The sequence below is a fragment of the Artibeus jamaicensis genome, unplaced genomic scaffold (assembly GCF_021234435.1).
Source record: "Artibeus jamaicensis isolate MK-2021 breed Jamaican fruit bat unplaced genomic scaffold, CSHL_Jam_final contig_519, whole genome shotgun sequence".
Taxonomy (NCBI): Eukaryota; Metazoa; Chordata; class Mammalia; order Chiroptera; family Phyllostomidae; genus Artibeus; species Artibeus jamaicensis.
Genome location: NW_026521871.1, coordinates 29,748,066 through 29,770,177, shown reverse-complemented (window position 1 = coordinate 29,770,177; position 22,112 = coordinate 29,748,066). Strand labels below are relative to the sequence as shown.

Genomic DNA, 22,112 nt, shown 5'->3' with positions numbered 1-22,112 from the left:
ATACATGCAACTGAATTTTAAAATTTTAGGCTACAACATCTTCATTTAATACTAAATAAAATAAAACAACAACAAAGAGCAGCGAGCTGAGCGGCTGATGTCCAGCTCCTCAAGAAGAGATCAAAGACAGGAAAAGAGTGTCAGCACAAAAAAACAGGCGAGCAGGAGACCAGCATGCCGTGTGGGAGAGGGAGGATTCACATTCTCACCGTGCCACTTCCAAGCTATGGGATCCTGGGCAGGATACTGAAATTCTTCCAGCCTTGCTTTCATGACTGACCAAAAAATGCAATAATAATAACAATAACACTGTTCCGGGCTGAACTGTGTCCCCCCTCCCAAAATGTATCTATTGAGGGCCTAACCCCCAGTTCTTTAAAAGGTAATTGAATTTGGAGATAGGGTCTTTAAAGAGATCATTAAGGTTAGATGAGGTCTTTGGGCCCTAATCCAATGGGCCGGGTGTCTTTGTACAGAGGAGGAAGGGACACAGCAGGAAGGCCATCTGCAACCCAAGAAGGAAGGTCTCAGAAGAAAACGATCCTGTAGACACTCTAGACAACTAAATGGTCGTCTTCCTGTTCCTTTCCTGAATGAAAATGGTGCTTAACCTGAGAGTGGGCCATTTGGGCAGAATGAGTAGGCGGCAAACAACAGAAGTCCAACCACGAGCCACTGAACTCCAGAAAACCTTTGTTGTTGCAGATTCCAAATTATACAAGAAATATTAAGAAGTGTTGGTGCAGCCCTGGCTGGTGTAGCTCAGTGGATTGAGTGCAGGCCTGCGAACCAAAGGATCGTGGTTTGATTCCCCATCAGGGCACAGGCCTGGGTTGCAGGCCAGTTCCCAGCAGGGAATGCACGAGAGGCAACCACACATTGACATTTCTCTCCCTCTCTCCTTCCCTTCCCCTCTAAAGATAAATGAATAAAATCTAAAAAAAAAAAAAAAGAAGTGTTGGTGCAGATGATTTGAGAAAAGTCAGTTCTAACATCAAAAGTTATTTTTACTAGAATTTATAAGACCCTCCAAATTATTGATTTGCTAAGGAAGGGAGGGAGGGAGGGAATATGTATGCCATTTTTTCTACAGATGAAGAAATTGTAATTTTGAGCTATACTAACTGGTATGACTGAATCACCACTTGGAGACTCAGGCTCTGTGAGTTTTGCAAAATGACCCATCCCATTTTTGCAAAAATTGTTTGTATTGAGTGAGCACAAAGAGCTGATCTGGTGCTAAATTTTTACATACATTCTGTGCCTGTGAATGAAGACATGGAAAGACATGAGAAGTTTATGCTTCACACTATTACCCACCCTCTGACTCCAAAGCAGGAGCAGGTGCATCAGCTGCCCACAGTTCAGTCTTTCTGAGCAGCCAGGGGTTTAGTCACCACCCCGCTTCTAGCCTTTCAGGTAGTTTTCCTCCCTCAGAGGACAGTTCCCAGGGATGACCCACAGATGGCACCAATCGGCCACGATGGAATAGGGTTTCTTAAAAACTACTTACTGTGGAAATTTTCAAACACCTACAAAAGCAGTTATTATAATGAACCTCCACATACCAATCATCCGATAACAACAATTACCAACAAGTGGCAATCTTGTTCACCTACCCCTTCCACTCACCCCGCCTACTGGATAATTTTTAATGAAATCTCAGACATCCTATCATTTTGTCTACAAATATTTTTGTACGTATCAACAAAAGGTACAGGTAGGATAAGCACCTTGACTAGAGTGCAGCCTGTCAGGAGGTTTACTTTTGTTTTGGTCTTTTAAACTTCTACAGCTAAATTCGCAAAGCATTTTTTCTAATGAGTTCACTCAGCTCCGTGTAGGAGGCTCCCAGGTCTTGGCGTCCTCTTCCTGGCTGCACACTGCCCCGCCCGCCCTTGTTTCTCTGACCACTACATTTGCGCCCACTCTCTAGCCTCACAAGGGACCATAAAGTAAAAGCTGATTTTGCTGAAGCAACGTAGAGTTTCGTGAAAGTTTTATTACATCGAGTTTTTTTTCATTATGCACAATGAAGAGCGGCAAGAAACGGCTCAGTTGAAAAATAGTATTTCAAACTAAAACAATGGATTTTGTTTATGGGTAGTGTTCATATGTTGTTTAAAAACAATAAAAAATAATAATATATTTTTCTTTCTAAGGCCTTTACCATACACGCTTCATAATTCATCGAGTTTTGACCCAGTTTCTGACTCACCAGAGCCCAGCCCACACCTTTGGTCTAGAGAAGAAGCAGAGGCTGGAAAACAGCAGATTTCCAAGAGCATCAGGCTGGTGGGGGGAACTGGACTTGGAGACTGTATGGATCCTGGCCTTGATCCCATCACTCATCACTATGGGACCTTGAGCCCGTCACTCAACCTCTGTGCCTCGGTTTCCTCTTCAGCACCAGGGGAGTATTGCACCTGCTCAAACAAACACAACTACGGCAGAGTTGGAGGGAGATGAACGTGCAAATGCATTTTCATTCACGAAAAGCCACAGGCACACATGAAGTCAGGCAGCATGGCACGGTGGCTCAGAGCAAGACTTCAGGTGCCAGAGAGATCTGGGCGTGAGTCCTAGCTCTGCATGACCTTGCACACGTGGCCTTAGCTCTCTGGTCCCTAGTGTTATCATCTAGGAAATACAGGTAGTTGCAGAACCTATATATTAAAGGAAACAGTGCAAGAATAAAATCTTAGTATTTGCCACAGCATGGATAGACCTAGAGGACATAATGCTAAGTGAAGTAAGTCAGACAGAGAACCACAAATACCATATGATTTCACTGGTATGTGGAGCCTAAAGAGCAAAATAAATGAAGAAACAAAATAGAAACAGATTCATAGTCACAGACAACAGACTGCTGGGCGCCAGAGGGAAGGTGGGTAGAGGGCTGGCTGTAGAAGGTAAAGGGATTTAGAAGTACATATTGCTAGTTAGAAAATAGTCATGAAAATGTAAAGTATAGAATAGGGAATACAGTCAATATTATAATAACTATGTTCAGTGCCAGGTGGGCACTGGAAGTAGTGGGGGGATCACTTTGTAAGGTATATGGTTGTCTAAACACTATGCTGTACATCTAAGGCTAATACAAAATAATATTGAAGGTAAGGTGAAAAATAAAAATTTTAAAAAACAATGCATGTAAAGCACTTAGAGTGCCTGATGCATAGTAAGCAATCAGTCTCTGGCAAGTGTTACTACTCGTATTACCATCTCATTTCTAAGCTGAAGGACCCTGGGATCACAGAAGCCAAAGGGACTCTGGGGAACACTTTCCAAGGGGACCCGTGAGGGTTGTTCATTCAAGTTCACATCTGTTTCCTGGATCCAATTTACCCCAGAGCTTCCCCCAAACCTCATCTGGCACCTTGGATCATGGCCTTCCCAGGATCCTTTAGACCAGGTCTTATCTCCCGAAACTATCCTCCTGGACCTAAAACAAAGGGGAACCAAGCTAGGGGGCTCAAGGTCAGGGAATTCATGTTCTTTCCTCTGCCTTCTTGTGACCCCACAGAGTAGATCATGTCAAGCGGCCATGTGCAGCGCAGGTGCAGCTTAAAGAAAATGACACTTGGTGATCTGGCACAGATGGTGATATTATGGTGCCAAAAATGCAGTGACTCACTCGACCCCTAATCACACTCATGTAAATGTTGACCCATCCACCTCCAGGAAGGCCATCACCTGACCGGCCTTTCCGCAAAGCAATTTGCCTCTTTACTCTGCCGTGGGAGGGACCTGGGAAGGGGCAGATGCTTTAGAATAAATCTGCCCTCCACTTTGGAAAAAAAAAACCAAACTTGTGGGATTACCAACAGGGGAATTAATGCCCATGTGATTTTACTTTCCCATCTGTCATTTTAAAATCAGGAGTGATATTTTATATTGTTGATACTCTGAAAACTGGGATCCTAACAAAAAAAAGCTTGCAGCAGACGCACGACAACTGTCAAATCATCACTTAGACACCCAGAAAAGATCTTGTGTTTGGCTCATAGAATTTCTCAGGGCAGCGGCATGAAGGAGGGTTTCTGCACCAATTTTCTGTAAGGGTCCTTGTAAGCAAACTCACACCAGTAAACACAGCCACCTTCTCCCCTTTTGTGACAGAAGCCAAAGTTATGATCCCCAGCCAAGCCCTTTGTCATTCACAGAAAACTTTAAAGCGACAGGTCTGAGCTGGGACGAAATGTAAACAGGAAGGGGAGGTGGGGGAAGTACCCCATTATAAGGAGAAGACAGACTGAAAGGAAGTCACTAGGAATGCCATCTCTCTCCCACCCACAAAAGCAACACCACGCCAGCATTTCACAAACCTATTTGATCAAATGATACCGTAAATTAGTAATTATGCAAAAATGAGGGGATGGGAGGATTCCTTGCTAAAAATAAGTTCAAGAAATATTTAATTCCACAGAACAAGTCAGCTCACGTTACTGCAAGACTACCGGAGCCTTTTGCACGTCACTGTGCCTTATAACACTCCAACAGGGTAATGGCTGTCCAAAGTGTTTCCCAAACCTGTTTTACTATCTATTTTTTTATTCTTAGATTATGCAAGAGATTGGGAAAAACTTCCCTAGCTTGATATTTTATTTCTTTAATCCCATGTATTCAAGGTATTATGTTATCCCACAAAAGGGAAAATTAAACATCCAAGTATAGAAAGAAGCAAACCTCTTTTAGGTGAAAGAGTTTATATTCTGGATTTATTACTTCCTCACTGAGTGCCTCCCCTGCTTTTGTCCCTTTAAAACATATCCCCCACTGTCTTGGCCAGGCAGCTCAGTCGGTTGAAGCATCATCCCATACACCAAAATGTTGCTGGTTCAGTCCCTGGTCAGGGCACATACCGAGGTTGTGGGGTTGACTCCTAGTCGGGGCACTTGCAGGAAGCAACCTATCGATGTTTCTCTCTTTCTCTCTCTCTCTCTCTGCTTTCCTCTCTTTCTCTCTAAAAAATCAACGAGCATATCCTTGGGTGAGGATTTTAAATAAATACATAAATAGATAAAACAAAACAAAACATATTCCCCCTACACACAAACCACCAGGAACTTGCCATGCCTCTCAGATTCCCATGGCCAGTAAAGGGAGTAGTCTACAACCCTGTATTATGGGTTGAATTGTGCCCCCCACCCCAAAACTTATGTGTTGGAATCCTAACCCCCTAGTACCTCAGAACGTGACTTTATTTGGAGATAGAGATTTTGCAGAGGTAATTAAGTTCAAATGAGGTCCCTCGGATGGGGCCCAATCCAGTATGACAGGTGTCCTTATAAAAAGGGGAAATCGGGACCCAGAGATCTGCATAGCAAAGGCAACGTGGGACACAAAGCTCTCCTGTGGGACACAAAGTCTGAACTCTGATTACGAGGTCCACTCACCAGCCCTCCCCACCCCCAACGTTCTGTCTCCTCCCTATCTGCCCAAACCCTTCGCATCTCCCCCCTCCCCCACACACCCTTGACACTCATACCCCTGCTAATTCTGCTCCTCCTGCCTGAAATTCCCCCTTCTTCCCAGCCCCCCAGTTAACCCCACACTCTTACCTGCCTAAGGAGCTCTCCCTACTTCAAATTCAGCTTAAATAGTTCATTCTCCGTGAAACCTCCTGGAAAAACCAGGCATTTTCTCCTCCAGTCTCCCACACTTCTCCAACATTGGTTTGAATATAACTATGATTACGAAGTGAGAATGACTCGTTTTACATGGCCGTCTTGCTCATGGCTTTGCGTTCTTAAGGGCAGGGAACACAGCTTCTCACGTTCGTCATGCAAGGGGTCATGAACTTTACAAGGGCTGTCGGGTAGGGCTCTAACGGGGTCTCTGGCCCTCCCCACAGTTCCATCAGTGACTCGTGGGTTTTCCCCTTTAAGATCCCCAGTCAATTAACCATAGGCAGCAAACATTTAGTAGATGCTGCCTCTCAATACACAGAGGAAGACACACAGACCTTTTCAGAAATTTCTTTCTGCAGCACTGGACAATCCCATCCCCCATTTCCACTCAGCAAATACTTCAAAACTCACAATCCAGGGGGAAGTTAGGGTGATGGCACTCTTTACATGTTCAGCAAAGCTATCAAGGATTTTTAAAAGCTAGATTAAAAACACTTATAAACTGGGCGATAGTCTAAATACAGTTGACTCTCCTTCACAGAAGCTGTGCTGCACACATGTGCCACCAACACCGGATTAGTGAACATCGAACCACTGCTTCTAGGGGAGGTGACAGGGTTGGATCCCTCTGAGCCTCCGGTCACATTTCCATCACCCAATGGATACGGAACCTTGTTGTACGTGTGTTTCTGTTGAAAGGCACCTCGTCTAATATGTATTGTGGATTACATTGAGCTCATGGCCGACAGCACTGTAATTCGCGCCTGAACGATGCTTATCTAACACGTGCATTTTCTCTTTAAGGCCCATCACAGCCTTCTGCACTTGGAACACTAGACAGCATTCGGCACCACTCTTCAGGGCCATTTTAAACAGTGGGTCACCAACAAAATGCCACACGCACACACACAAAAACCACGGTGCTAAATAAATTGTGAAAGGGACAGTCTGAGAGCTGGAACAAGAAGGCAGGGCATCGCTTTATTCAACAGGAATCTGCATGTTGGGCAAGTCAGATTTTCAACACTCTGCCCGTGTCCACAGATGACTTCAAAGGAACCATGAGTATTGACTGGGTGTCACAAATTTTAGCAAGTAAGCATATTGACAAACGGAGAATCTGCCAGTAGTGAGGACTGACTGTATCTAACAAGTCATAGGGGAGGAGCACCAACAAATTCAGAAGAGATGTAAATCACATGATTTAACGTCCTGGGGCCCCTAGTGTGCCAGAAAAAAAAATACTTTGATTGTTGAGTGCTACGTCGTGGGCTGTCTAGGAAGAGCCCAAAGGAAGAGCTGGGCAGCCAGGGTGGCTTGGGGACAACAGGCACTTACCAACCCATTATGAAAGAATTGCAGTCCCTTATTAATCAGATTGACTCTACTGGTCCTTGCCAATGTTAAAGTAATACCAGGCTGAGAAATCCCAAGGTTTCCCCCTTACTCATTATTTTGTAAGTCTGCTTGACCAACTTATGTTGGAAATTCTTTTTTTAAGTATATTTTATTGATTTTGCTATTATAGTTGTCCCAATTTTTTTCTCCCCTTAATCCCCGCTTCGCAATACTCTCCCCCATCCTCCAGCATTCCCCACTTTAGTTCACGTCCATGGGTCATACATATCAGTTCTTGGCTTCTCTATTTCCTATACTATTTTTAACCTCCCCTTGTCTATTTTGTCCCAGAGGTTTAAAACCCTGTCTTCATTTTTTTTTAATTCTTGTTTCTTCATTCTGTTTCGGTTTGATATTTATTTCTTCCTTTTGTTCCAAATCATTAATTTGAGTCCCAGTTTCCTTCCCTTCACTGTTGGTTCTCTGAGTATTTCCTTTATTTCACTTTGTGTATCTTTTATTTCTTCCTTCATTTTGCAATTGAGCTCAATCAATTCTGTGAGCATCCTGATCGCGGTGTTTTGAACTCTGCATCTTATAGGTTGTCTACCTCCTCATTGCTTAGCTCTTTTTCTGGAGTTTTCATCTGTTCTTTCATTTTGGACCATATTTCTTTGTCTCCATGCACCAGTCTGGATGAATGTTATTTTAACTCCTTGGTTGTCAGAATTCCATACAGTTTACTATTCTGGCATTTCTGGTTGTTGTTGTTTTTAAATTGGTTGTGTGAGGAAGAAAAGTTTTTCTACCTATGCCTGCATTTTGGCCTTATGTCAGAAATTCCATTACCCTTGCTTCAGACAAAAAACCTTAATTATATCTTAAGAATGAGGAAATCTGACAATTTTAACAGCTATCTATTGGCAACTGGCAAACTAATTATGTTTCAGGTGGCACCACCCTCAGTCTTTGTGGTCAGGAGCTGAACTTGCTCTGCAAGAAAACTTGGTGCTGTCCAGGTTTTCAAAACATCAGTTTATAATGGTAACACACAAGTGCATAGGGAAGCGGAACATGTCAACGAGCCTCAGTGATGTAATGACTGAGATGGGAGGAGTCATCGTCTGGCCCTGGCTCAATGCTCTTTAAGGTACAATCTGTCTTGAGCTGGGCTTCACAAACGGAAGGTACATACACATCACTGGGGAATCCTGGTAAAGTGCAAATACTGACTCAGCATCCCTGGAATGGGGCCCAACACTTCCTAATGAGCTCCCAGGGGATGCTGATGCTGCTGGTCTGTGGACCACACTGTGAATATTAAGGGTCTAGATGGGAGCGGTGGTTATCGATCACACCTGAGCATGCATTAGAATCACACAGTCTGTTAAAGCATTGATCGCCACCCCTCCTTGCTCCCAGAGTTTCAGACTCAGTAGCCCTGGGTTAGGGACTATGAATTTGCCTCTTCCACAAGTTCCCAGGTGACAAATGCTGCTAGTTCAAGGATCACACTTTGAGAATCCCTGGCCTAGACTAAGCCAGTCAGACTCTTAGAAACTTCTTTCCTGCAACTTCTTTATATGCATAATAATGCTAGCTTTTCATCATGCTGGCAAAGAATTTCAGAGCCTCATAAAAATATCACTCTTGAAGTTCTCAAGATCAGGGGCCTTATCTTATATTCATTTAATACAATATGAATATAATAGGGAAAAGTTAAGACAATCTGGATTTATGGCAATTAAATAATGACTTTTATTATCTCATGGGAACTTCCAAGTGCATTCTGTCTCAACTGACAGAAAGCTAATCACCAGCTACCAACTTCTCCTCTTAATGAATTTTTTTACAAATTTCAGATGATGATTTTTACAATTTTTTTTTGATCCTTCTCTTTTTGTAAATGAAAAGCCCGAGAAAGAAATCAACTGGAGGGTAGGAGGATGCGGTTCCTTCACTTTGTATCCCTTATGTCTAAAACAGGGCCTGTCAAAATGTTTGAGGAAGAAGGAAGGAACAAAAGAATAAATGACACATCGACCCTGAGTTCAAATGTACAGTTTGCTACTGGCCTGTCTTCAAAATGACTGAACTAATTACCTTTTTAAAGGGAGCATTCTAATTTTACTTAGAGTTGGGTCCTCCTCTGATAAAGTCCTGGCAATAAAAGTTCAAATTATTTCTTAACAGTAATAATTATTATAATTTAATAAATTATAAAAGCACGTGTGTTATTCCCTGACTGGTGTGGCTCAGATAGATTGAGTGCTGGCCTGCAAATCAAAGGCTTGCTGGTTCAATACCCAGTCAGGGCACATGCCTGGGTTTCAGGCCAGGTCCCCACTAGGGGGCCAGTGAGAGGCGACCATGCATTGAAGTTTTCCTCCCTCTCTTTCTCCCTCCCTTCCCTGCTATAAATAAATAAATAAGCCTGTGTGTTACATACAATAATCATTAGCTCGTACAAAGCAGTTGGCAACTATTTCACTGGGGAGGGTATAACTACAGTTCACTCATCAAGTAAGGAGAACATTCTCTTTCTTCTAACCAGGCTGATTGATCAGCAGATCGCTGTCTGGTACAAAGATGACATCTACCAATCAAATACAGTCATAGTCTATGTATTCAGCAAAAACAACTAAGGCCAGGTATTTGTTCGCAGAAAGTCAACTGTACGTCCTGAAATACCCCCAACTGAAATATCTTGGGATATTTCAAGAACTGGTGAGGCCCAGCTGCCTCCCCTGGTGATGACATCTATCTTGGCAAACATTTGCCAGGTGCTTATTATGTGCTGGCAATTTGCAAGAGTCCAGTACAGTGGTAGTGGGGATTAAAGAACAGTGAGGAGTAATCTGTACATAATGTAGTTCCCAGTTTATCTGGAGAGAAGAGAAGGTAAACAAGTGACTTTGTGTTATAATTGATGTGTGTACAATGGTCATGAAAAGAGCAGGTACTGACAATATAACTTGTTGGGGGAGTCAAGAAAGACTGATTTAAAAGTGACATTTACACTGGCTCTTAAAGGCTGTGTAGAAACTAACTTAGAGCAAAAGGCAGCACAGTACATTCTAGAAAGAGAACAGCATGTGCAGATGTATTGTGAAGTGCACCGTAAGAGAAAAATAAACATTGTTCAAGCAGAAGGGGATGGGGAGAGTGTTGACCCGGTGTTCCATGTCACCTGGGTCACCCAGGCCACACGGCTACGTAGAACAACACCTGAAACAAACAATTAGTTAATGACTGAGCCCAAACTATGGAATGAGAACCGCATATAGTTCTCTCCAGTCACATGAGCAACAAATCAACCTGGAAAGGTCTGGGATTACTTTCCAGTTTCTCATTACAAGAGAAATGGTAAAAGTCCTTAGCCACTGGGACCCTGTTACTTCAGATTATTTCTTCTCTTGTTGCTCACAATCTGCAGATCCACTCACTTCGTTGATCCATTCTCATTGTTTTCACCCCAGTGTGTTTGGCGCTGTTTTCTTGGATCAGAACCTGTACATTCATTGGCTGCCTCTGCATATATTTAAGTATTTAAGACACATTCTCCCACCTTTTGGGGTGCTTGTGAGGATTAGAGGAGATATATCTATATATATATAAAGTGCCTTGAACATGCAAGTCATTTAATCAACATTTCTTTTAACTTTTAAAATCAGAAAAATGTATGGTAAAAAAAAAGGAAAAAATTCTTGCTGTAAAATATCATTGCCTATTGTTGGCAGTTTTACATAGCACATTTTTATCACCTCTAAGATGTGGCTCGCTCTTGGCAACTACTCTCCAAGTAGAGTGGGGATCTTTGTTATGCAGCAGCCACATAGCTCAGCTAACTTATTAGGCAGGTTCTGACTCTGAGCTCCCAAACTCTGCAGGGCCTGCCAGAGTATGGGACAGCTACACTTCATCTGGAGAGCTGACATCTAATTTCCACTGTCCTTCTAGGGTCACTCCACCAAATCAGCTCATCAACAAGTATAACCCATGTAAAACAAGCCACCATGAGGCACAGTCTAAAGTCGAGTTTGTTAGCAAACAGAAAATGGAAGAATCAAACATTATCCTATGTCCTCCAGATCATCTCCCCGTCACAGCTCACAGCTACACTCCTCTCTCCAAAAGCCTCACCTTTCACTCCATTATTATCCAGGTCTCTCTGTTCAAGTTTCACCTATTCAGAGACCTCCTGATATCTATATCCAATAATATCTGTTTCTTCCCCTTTATCTTGCTTAATTTTTTTCACAGACCTTATTACTATCAGAAGTTATATCATGTAACTCTAGGGGTTTGATTTTGTTATGTTATGTTGTTATAACCATAATTCACTGCTTATATCCCTAGCACTTTAAAGTTGTCTGGGCACATAGCTCAATAAATATTTAACTGAATGTCAAAAAAACCAGTAGTCTAAAATAACAATGCATATTATGTACAGGGTGTAGCAAAAGCAGGTTCACAGTTGTGAATACTCAGTGTTTTGTAAATTTATTATTTCTTTTCCATACAAACAACAGTAAACCTACTTTGCCCCACCCTATATATTATTTATCGAATCCCCCTCCCGGCTCCCCCCACAAATTTTATGAGTTAAGCACTATTATTGTCCCCATTTTATAGGTGAGAAAACTAAGGCTTCAGGAGCTCAAGGAGTTTGCCTGGAGACACACAGGTCGCATGAAGTGAGATCTGGAGTCAAGCTATGCATGTGCGCTTAACCTCTGCACCACATCCTGCTCTGAAGAATTGGAAAGTGGACAAGTGGTTAGATTAATGGGCCTTTGAGGTAACTTTGCCAAGATCATCTTGGGAGGAGCAGTTTCGGATTTCACCTGGGAAATTCCTGCGGCTGTGAACTACCACTTGCAGGTTTTTTGTGAGGATGGTGTAAAGCCCTTGTCACAGGGTCTGACCACACAAAGCTTTCAGAATGCCCTGTGTGTTACCCTTAAGTTGCTGAACTCAGGGGGCTCATAACTTGGAATGTTCTATTCAAGAACAAGATGTGGCTGTTGTTGGGCAGTTTTATTTAGAAGAGACACGGGGGAATCACATCCAAAGCTCTATCTCCCAGAAGGGAGGCTCGGCCACTGCCTATACCCACTATTTGGTTAATCACAGGTTGATTTCTTCTTCGCTGTTGGTTAAACTTACCCGGTTGGGTTCCAGTCAAGCTCATTTGGTTGCAGCTGAGTCTGCAAAATACTGTTACATTTTAACATTTAGTCAGAATGCCGCTTAAAAAGATAAAACGACAAAAGAATAGCATTTAATAAGGACCATCCTCCTAACTACTTAGAAAGTGTTTTTATTTAATTGTGAGTATATCTTCAGACAACTAGTCTCGTTGGAGCTCTGGTAAATAATTGACTGACCATTTTCTGAGATTAAAAAGGCTGAACTACGTAAAAATTGAATACTTTATCATGACAAAAATTTCATCAACAAACCCGCCAAGATGGAGGCATAGGTGGAGACGTGCTTTCTCACACAACCAAGTTTAGAGACAACTAAATATTAGCAACAGAAAACACAGCCAGAACACAAAAAAATTGAACTTTTTGGAAGTCGGATAACAACAAATTCTTCCGCCTGACCGGTAAGGGGGGGCGAAACCAGCAGCTGCGCAGAGCGGGGTTGCCAGGAAAAACTCGGTCAGACAGACTCGGGTGCACGGAATCCAGGCGCAGGGTTGGACCTAGTGAGCGACCGAGCAAGAGACCTCGAGGAAACAGCGAGGGAGCAGGGCTGCGAGTTGACTGTGGTCTCGCATTCGTGTGCGGATAGACAAGCAAGGGCGTGGGCAATTGGACGAGAGCCAGCAGCCCCAGTGGCAAGCTGCAGCAGAGGGCACCGCCATTTCCCTGCTCCAACCACGCCCCCACATACAGCGTCACAACCCAGCGACCTGGGAGTCCAAGGCTCCGCTCCTCGTACTTAAGGGGCACAAACAGACCAAAAATGGCTCAAGAATATCTCAAAGCCCCAGAGCCTATAAATCTAAGCGATGAAGAAACAGCAAAACTCTCAGACACACAGTTTAAAACACTGGTGATCAGGGTCCTCACAGAATTGGTTGATTAAAGCCACGAATTAGAGAAACATATGAAGGAAAAACTAATTGAAATGAATGAAATTGCACAGGAAACCAATAGCGATGAAAAGGAAACTGGGACTCAGATCAGTGGAGTGGACCAGAAGAAAGCAAATAATGGCCAAACAGAAAAGAGTCAAGAAGCAAGAATTCAAAAAAATGAGGAGAGTTTTAGGAACCTCCAGGACATCTTTAAACACTTCAACATCCGAATTATAGGGGTGCCAGAAGGGGGAAAGGCACAGCCACCAGTGGAAAACTTATTTGAACAAATAATAAAGGAGAATTTCCCCAATCTGGCAAAGGAAATAGACTTCCAGGAAATCCAGGAAGCTCAGAGAGTCCCAAAGAAGTTGGACCCAAGAAGGAACACACCAAGGCACATCATCATTATATTAGCCAAAGTTAAAATGAAGGAGAGAATCCTAGAAGCAGCAAGAGCTAAGGGGACAGTCACCTATAAAGGAGTCCCCATCAGACTGTCAGCGGATTTCTCAAAAGAGACCTTACAGGCAAGAAGGGGCTGGAAAGAGGTATTCCAAGTCATGAAATCCAAAGACCTACAACCAAGATTGCTCTATCCAGCAAAACTTGCATTTAGAATGGAAGAACAGATAAAGTGTTTCTCAGATAAGATCAAATTCAAGGAGCTCATCATCACCAAGCCCTTATTATATGAAATGTTAAAGGGACTTATCTAAGAAAAAGAAGTTAAAAAAAACATGAACAGTGAAAGGACAGCAAACTCACAGTTATCAACAACCACACCTAAAACAAAAGCAAACTAAAAGGACAGCTAGATCAGGAGTGGAAACATAGAAATGAAGATCTCAAGGAGGGTTAGCAACAGGGGAGTTGGAGGAGGAGAAGAGGGGAGAAGGTACAGAAAATAAGTAGCATAGACAGTAGGTAGAAAAGACAGGGGGAAGGGCAAGAATAGTATGGGAAATACAGAACCTAAAGAACTTGAGACACATGGTCATAAACTAAAGGGGGGAATGGTGGGGATGGGAGGTAGGGTGGAGGGGAATGAAGGGGGGGAATAGAACAACTGTAATGGCATAATCAATAAAAAATAAATAAATTTAAAAAAAGAAAAAAGAAAAAGAAAAAAATTTCATCAACAAAATTTAAACAAATAACAGACTTCTGCCAAGATGAAAGCATAGGTAGAGATGTTGTGCTTTCTCCCACAACCAAGTTGAGAGACAACAAAATATTAGTAACAGAAAACACAGCCAGAACACAGAAAATTGAACTTTTTGGAAGTCTGATAACAATGAATTCTTCAGCCTGACCGGTAAGAGGGGCGAAGCTAGCAGCTGGCACAGCAGGGTTGCAGAGGAAAACTCGGTCGGACGGACTCGGGCGCGTGGATCCCAGGCGTGGAGTTGCAATGGGCGGACCCAGTGAGCAACCCATTGAGCAACTGGCGTACCCAGCGAGGGTGCAGGGCAGCGGGTTGACTGTGGTCCTGCATTTGTGCTCAGATAGACCTGCAAGGGAGTGGGTGATGAGACGACGGGAAGGAGCAGGCCCCAGCAGCCAGAAGCAGCAGAGGCGGCCGCCATTTCCCCACTCTTACCCCGCCCCCACATACAGCGTCACAACCCAGCGACCTGGGCGGCCCCGCCCTGGTAAAGAACTAAGGCTCTGCTCCTCATAATTAACGGGTGCAGACAGACCAAAAATGGCTTAAGAAGATCTCAAAGCCCCAGAGCCCATAACTCTAAGCGATGAAGAAATAGCAAAACTTTCAGATGCACAGTTCAAAACACTGGTCATCAGGATGCTCACAGAAGTGGTTGATTATAGTCACAAATTAGAGGAACATATGAAGGCTAAAATAATTGAAATGAATGGAAATGCATAGGAAACCAATAGTAATGGAAAGGAAACTGGGACTCAAATCAAAGGAATGAACCAGAAGGAAGGAAAAAAATGACCAAACAGAAAAGGATGAAGAAACAAGAATTCAAAAAAATGAGGAGAGGCTTCAGAACCTCCAGGACATCTTTAAATGCTCCAACATCCGAATTACAGGGGTACCAGAAGGGGAAGAGGAACAGCCACGAGTGGAAAACTTACTTGAACAAATAATGAAGGAGAACTTCCCCAATCTGGCAAAGGAAATAGACTTCCAGGAAATCCAGGAAGCTCAGAGAGTCCCAAAGAAGTTGGACTCAAGAAGGAACACACCAAGGCACATCATCATTATATTAGCCAAAGTTAAAATGAAGGAGAGAATCCTAGAAGCAGCAAGAGCTGAGGGGACAGTCACCTACAAAGGAGTTCCCATCAGACTGTCAGCAGATTTCTCAAAAGAGACCTTACAGGCAAGAAGGGGCTGGAAAGAAGTATTCCAAGTCATGAAATCCAAAGACCTACAACCAAGATTGCTCTATCCAGCAAAACTTGCATTTAGAATGGAAGGGCAGATAAAGTGCTTCTCAGACAAGATCAAATTCAAGGAGTTCATCATCACCAAGCCCTTATTATATGAAATGTTAAAGGGACTCACCTAAGAAAAAGAAGTTAAAAAAACATGTACAGTGAAAGGACAGCAAACTCACAGTTATTAACAACCACACCTAAAATGAAAGCAAACTAAGAGGACAGCTAGATCAGGAGCAGAACCATAGAAATGAAGATCACATGGAGGGTTAGCAACAGGGGAGTGGGAGGAGGAGAAGGGGGGAGAAGGTACAGAAAATAAGTAGCATAGATGGTAGGTAGAAAATAGATAGGGGGGAGGGCAAGAATAGTATGGGAAAGATAGGCCCTGGGTGGTGTAGCTCAGTGGATCGAGCATGGGCCTGCGAACCACACAATCGAGGTTCGATTCCCAGTCAGGGCACATGCCTGTGTTGCAGGCCAGTTCCCAGCAGGAGGCTCACAAGAGGCAACCATACATTGATGTTTCTCTCTTTCTCTTCATCCCTTCCTCTCTAAAGATAAATAAATAAAATCTTTAAAAAAATACTTTAAAAAAGAATAATATGGGAGATATAGAATCTAAAGAACTTGAGACATGTGGTCATAAACTAAAGGGGGGGAATGGTGGAGGGTGTGCAGGGTGGAGGGGTGTGCAGGGTGGAAGGGAATGAAAGGGGGAAATAGAACTGTAATGGCATACTCAATAAAGTATATTAAAAAAAACAACTGGAAAGGTACATTTAACAAACTGGTGCTAAAGAGAAGATAAATGAATAAAACAATACAAGTGAAGGAAAGTTGAAATAATTGCAGCCAAGACTTGAAGTGGGCCCTTGGCACTGCCTGGCAATCACCCTGCACATCCAATGGCCAGCTCCTTTTTCCACTCCCCACGACATGTGCTTCCCAACCCCTTGCTTCTGAAACCTTTGAATCATTCTCCATGCTCCTTGCTGCCGTTTACCTGCATGATGTGGCAGCTTATGTTTTACTGAGGGCACAAACACGCTCAGAATAGAACTTGGTCTCACTCCCATTGAAATGCATGAAGGGCACATTTCCTCTCCAAGCAGTGCCACTGTGTTCTGCATCCCATTTCCTCTCCCTATTCAAGGGCATTTCTCCATAGTCTTTGTGGCATCACCATACAAACTCAATACTTAAACACACACAAACACAGAGGGAAGAGGGAAGAAAGCCCACATCTTCTTCCTCAGCGTCTGTAGTAGACGGCTCTGCCTAGTTTTGGGACTTTTATCTCTACCACTTGTGGCTAAGGGCGAGGGACAGCCTTTGGAATGCAAGCCACAGGAGACAAAGGCTGTCACTGGTAGCAAATACTGTCTCAGTTCCTCTCCCTGCCCCCAAAGCTTGGTCAGAAGTCAATGACGGGTAAGACCCCTCACAGTGGGGGTCAACCGCAGCCAGACTCGATCACCTGGGAGGCCTTTATGGAAGGACTGGGGGCGGGGGCTGCAACAAAGAGCAATGAACTCTCGAACTTCCCCCCCCCCCCACCTTTGACAAAGCTCGAGTCCCCATGTCTCCTGGGAGAAGCGCTTCCTGGCTCTAATCCCCTTAAGCCTGAATACCTGTTGGGGAAGAGTGCAGCTCCTTGCCTTGTCAGAGCGTGTCCTGGGGGAAAATCTGGCATCACAAAGACTTGCTGATAAACCTGTAAAATCTGCTCTGCTAATAGTGCTTTCTTTCATATGATAAGGGTCCGAGAGGAATTGAGTATGTCTCCCAAAGTTTCTGCAATTCTCTTCCTGTTTGATCCTTGCTGCCCTGTATTCCTGTGTATTACAACCCAATAAATGGCTACGAAGAAAGGCTCTCGAGGTCTTCTTCTCCTCAGAGAAACTGGCCGCTGCTGGCCTTTGTCTCTCCTGAGAAACTGGCCACAGCCCACTCCTCCTCCCCAAACAGATCCAGCATGTCTCGGCCATATTTATTCATTCACGTGTGTCCATGGCACCAGGGGGACTCGCGGAGAAGTCGCCCCCACAAGCGTCTCCATCTAGCTCCTCATTTTTGGCTCCTTTTCATACAAAATTGTCCCAGAGAGGCACTGCTGGTCACCGCTTCTCTGCCCTCACCTCTCATTCCCTTCTCAGATCGTACTTCCATCACCCCCTCTCCCACGGTCAGCCCCCAGGAGAGTCTGCACAACCTCATCTTGCCCAATCCAGTGGCCACTGCTTCTCTCTCCGCCTGTCTTGTTGCAAACGATCCAGGCTTTCAAAACAGTTGACCACTTCCTCCATGAACCACTCTCTTGGCCCAGCTTCTGAGACACTGCACTCCTCTGTTCCCTCCCCAGTCCTCGAAACACCTTTCCAGGCCCCTCCAGTTCGCCACAGCGGTCTTTTCTCAACCCTTTCTTTTCTACTTTTTAAAGGACAACTTCCATAATGTTGTCCATAATTTACATATCACAAAATTCATTTTAAGTGTAAAGTTCACTGGTTTTCACTAAATATACCGAGTTGTGCAACCCTCACCACCATCCAGCTTTGGAAAATTTCTCCTGCCCAACAAGCTCCCTCTTGCTCAGCTATAGCTAATTCTGGTCTCCACACCCAGCTTAGGCAACTACTGGTCCACTCTCTCTATGGGTGGAGTGGCTTCTCCTTTTCTCTTTTGGCATGTTCTCTAAAGGCGATTTCATATAAGCCTATGGCTTTCTAGACTATCTCTATGTCCAGGATAATCACACAATGTCAATAGTCCCGGTCTCTCTTCCAAACTTCAAATTCACATATTCAATAGCCATTCAACATCTGCACTTAAATTTTTAATAGGCATTTCAGACACTTGAATGTTGCTTTTTTTAATCCCCATGGTATAGCGGCTAAGAGCATAGTCTGCAGCCAGACACCCAGGATTTGAATCTTGGCTTGTCACTTATTAGCTGTGTGACCTTAGGCAAGTAACTTAGTCTTTCTGTGCTTTAATTTCCTCATTTATATAATGAAGTTTAATATTAGTACCTATCACATAGCATCATAGCTATATTATAGGTATAGCAGAATTACTCTATACCTAAATAGCGATAGCCATCTGAGCCCATGAATAGAAATAAACTGAAAGAAATAAGATAGGATCTTGGTGACAACCTTGAGCCCCTGAATTAACCAATCCAGGAACATTCTACCTCTGTACTACTTGTATGAAAACTGAAATGGTTCTTCAGCCACTCAGGGCCCGAAGCCTCCTGATGTAAAACCTCAGCAACAGCCCAACCTCTCATCCAGTTCCCAGGCCCACCGCTGGGGAGCGCTGCTGGACTCCGCCGGCCCTCACATCTCATATCCACCACTGGTACTTCCAAAAATGTATTCTTCCATTCGCTTTTCTTTCACCTGCTCTAGGTCCACCCTGATCCCAGCTATCTGCTCCAATGTCATAGCCTCCTTGGCTGTTCTCTTTTGCTCCATCTTTTGCTCCTCTGTAGCACCTTCTTAACAAGTATCCAGAGTGATTTTTAACACGTATCGCTTCCTTGATTAAAATTCCTCATTTGTCTTCCCTCACTGCATTTAGAACACATCCAGGCTTCTCGCCACAGCAAACAAGACCCTGTGGGCTTCCACACCTCCTCCCCTCTCTGATCTCATTTCCTCCCACTCTTCCCCACGTTCACGAACCTCCAGACACGCTGGCCTTCTTTCCTTTCCTTCAGTACAATGACCTCATTCCAGTCACTGGGTCTTTTCACTCTGCTCCGTCCGCTCGGCTCCAGAGGCTCTCAGAGGTCACACCTTCATTCAGGCCTCAGCTCAAATGCCAACTCGGAGAACACCCGGGGCCCACCCATCTGAAGGAGCCCCACGGAGCTGCTCGTGGTCCTGCCGCACTGCTTTGTTGCACGCACTGTAGTTATCACTACCTGAAACCATCTTGTTCATTTATTAACTTACTTGTTCATCTGCCAAAGTAAACGTTTCAGAAAAGAAGACACTAGTCTGTTTGGCTTACTCCAGCATTCTAAAAACCTAGAACCGCCCCATACACGCAGATTCTCAATAAATAACTGAATCATTGTGATGTAGCGGGCATAGAAGCAAAAACAGACCAATGGGACTGATCCCCAGGGGTTTTGAACTGGCATTGGAGAGAAGCGCGTTCTTCTTGGATGAAGTTAGGAGCAGCCTTGGTTCTGGTCTCAGGTGGGAGGGTGTATGATTTGAGCAATTAAAGCCACTACGGGGAAAGAAGGAAAAAGGAATGAATTAGATGAACCCCAGTGGCCTGTTTGTTACCGGTCTCCCTTTGATCTTTACCTTTCCTTTGTTCCATTACTTGAGACAAAATTCTCCTCCTTGCCTAGAATGAACTAAAGTAGATTTCTGTCACTCGCCACCAAGAGACTCCTGAATACTAGAGGTTGACAGGCTTCGGAAAAGGTACCAAGCACCCTCTCAAAGGAAGTTCCATTCGGGGGGGGGGGGGGACCCTGGTCAGGAGCCAGGTTCCTAGAAGGAGGCCCTGCTGTTCCTCCCAGCAACACCAAGCCAGTGAGAGCTGTCTTGGAAAAGGAGCAGCTGTAAACTTTCTGGGCACACATGGAGGTGTGATACTCAGATCCTTCGAGAACAGACTCGCCAGGAAGCTCCAAGGACTGAAGTGAGCTAACAGCCCTTGGCATCCACTGTAGCACTTGCGGTGAGGCCCCCTTCCACTCAGGAGGCTCCAGGCTGTGGCTGCAGGGCGAGCAACTGAATCTCTGCTCAGTTTTGATTCCCCTATTGCCCTTGGGAGCCCAGGCCTTACTCAGGGTTGCACGCCACTGGAGATTCTTTCTACCCATTCTTCCTTCCGTCCACCTGTCTTTTTCCCATTGTTTGACCCGCATCACCGTCTGAAGATTCTCCCTGCCCCCCCTTTCTCCCTTTCTCTTTTAACAGACTTTAAGAGCTTGTGCTTCTGACCCTGTCTTGGCACCTACATCCTAACTGAACTTGGACCACTAACATCTTTAACATCTTTACCTTTCCTACAACGATATGATACCCCAAATTATGTCACGTTACAAAAGTGTTGCCATTTTCCTTGTGCTAAGAATAATACTTCAGTGTTCCATGTTTTTAGTGAGTGCCATCCTGTAAACAGTATAGATTTCAGGTTCCTGGATCTCCCTTGTTGTCAGACTCTCATAAAGTTATTGAAAAGGGAGGAAAGATGAAAGGGGGTAAATGGATATGTTTAGGGTATTTCAGGAAACATGCTTTTAGCCTCACTATACTATAACAGAAAATGCCCTGTGTCTACTGCAAAACTTCCCTATTAAACATTACAAAGTGTCTCACATTTTCTCATGCTAGTGCCCCTTTGAGAGTAATTAAGGCCACAGTTCCAGAAAAGGGTGTATTTATCTTGAGGCACGCATTCATGTGTGTGTGTATAACTTCGTTATGAAATGTGTGTCCCATGATAAGTAGTTTAAAATATTATTCTTATCAAAATAAACACAGATATTACCACATAAAATGAAGTTACATTAATTGTTCCAGTCAAATGCGGGACTGAAAAAGTGTCTCTCCCTCAGATCTGACTGATTCCCCCCAAACACTTCTCCATTGGCAGAGATCAGCAGGGAGGCTAAGGTCAACAGCCCAATAATAGAGAAGCAGACTCAGAAAATCACAAAGCTTTGAAAGTCTCACAATCAACAGATAAAGATGAACATGATTTTATTTATTCAAAGCAAGTCATCTAAGCTGTAAAAGTGCCCATTCTTCTGGTAATGGCATGAATAGAAAACCAGTTTAAAGATATTATAAGAAAGTCTCAAAATGTGTTGGAAGGTTTCTTTTAGATAAAGGAGTTGATTAGTAAGAATTTGTTCATTCATTCAACAAATATTTATTGAGCTCCTACTATGTGCCAGGCTTTGCTCTATCCAATGAGGTCAGAGCTATAAACTCCTCTGCTCTCATGGAATTTACATTCTAACAGAAGAGACAGATGAGACATAAAAAGTGTACAACATAATGTCTGGCATGAAAAGTGCTCTAACAGAAGTAAAACAGGCTGTATGACTGCGAGGGAATTGCTAGCTTCCCTGGGCGGTCAAGGAAGGTCTACATGAAGAAATGGAGTGAAAGAATCAGTCCCCCTGAAGGGAGGGAGCTCAGAGAGGGAGCTGTAAAATGCACCAGGAGTGAAGTGGAAGTTTGTGTGGCTTCAGAAACAACGAAGTCAGGGTGGCTAGAACAGAGTGAGCAAGGGGAGAAGAGTAAGAGATGAGTTGAAGAGGTGCAAGAGGCCAGATCAAATGGGGTCCCGTAGGCCATGGAGGGGTTTTGGATTTTAAGTATGATGGGAACCCAGTGGAAGATCTCTAATAGGCCACTGACGGAATTTGATTCAGAAAATTCTCAAGGACAAACTGAAGACTTCGTAAATGGACATTATGTTACTCTTAGATTTTCATGATGCTACAAGAAATTGTAGAATCTCTTTAAGACAGGATATATCAAAGGAGAAGGAGGCAAACAGGGGCAGGAGAAAGAAAATTTTCTCTTTAATAGCTTAGGAATTGGCTATGTGATAGAAATAAGCAGGCGAACTCTGCTATAAACTGAATTACC

General features: G+C 43.8%; 1 long non-coding RNA gene across 4 annotated transcripts in view; it reads right to left on the bottom strand.

Moving 5' to 3' along the window:
* Positions 1 to 13,251, bottom strand: part of LOC119048289 (uncharacterized) — a 49,551-nt gene extending 36,300 nt beyond the window's left edge. For 2 of the 4 annotated variants that reach the window (XR_008392370.1, XR_008392369.1), the window contains exon 1: positions 4,866 to 5,448. This is a non-coding gene — a long non-coding RNA (uncharacterized LOC119048289). Of the gene's footprint in view, positions 1 to 4,865; positions 5,449 to 5,564; positions 10,408 to 12,140 lie in introns of those variants that run through there. The other 2 variants (XR_008392371.1, XR_005082307.2) reach the window with 2 other exon arrangements.
* Positions 13,252 to 22,112: the final 8,861 nt, after the last annotated feature.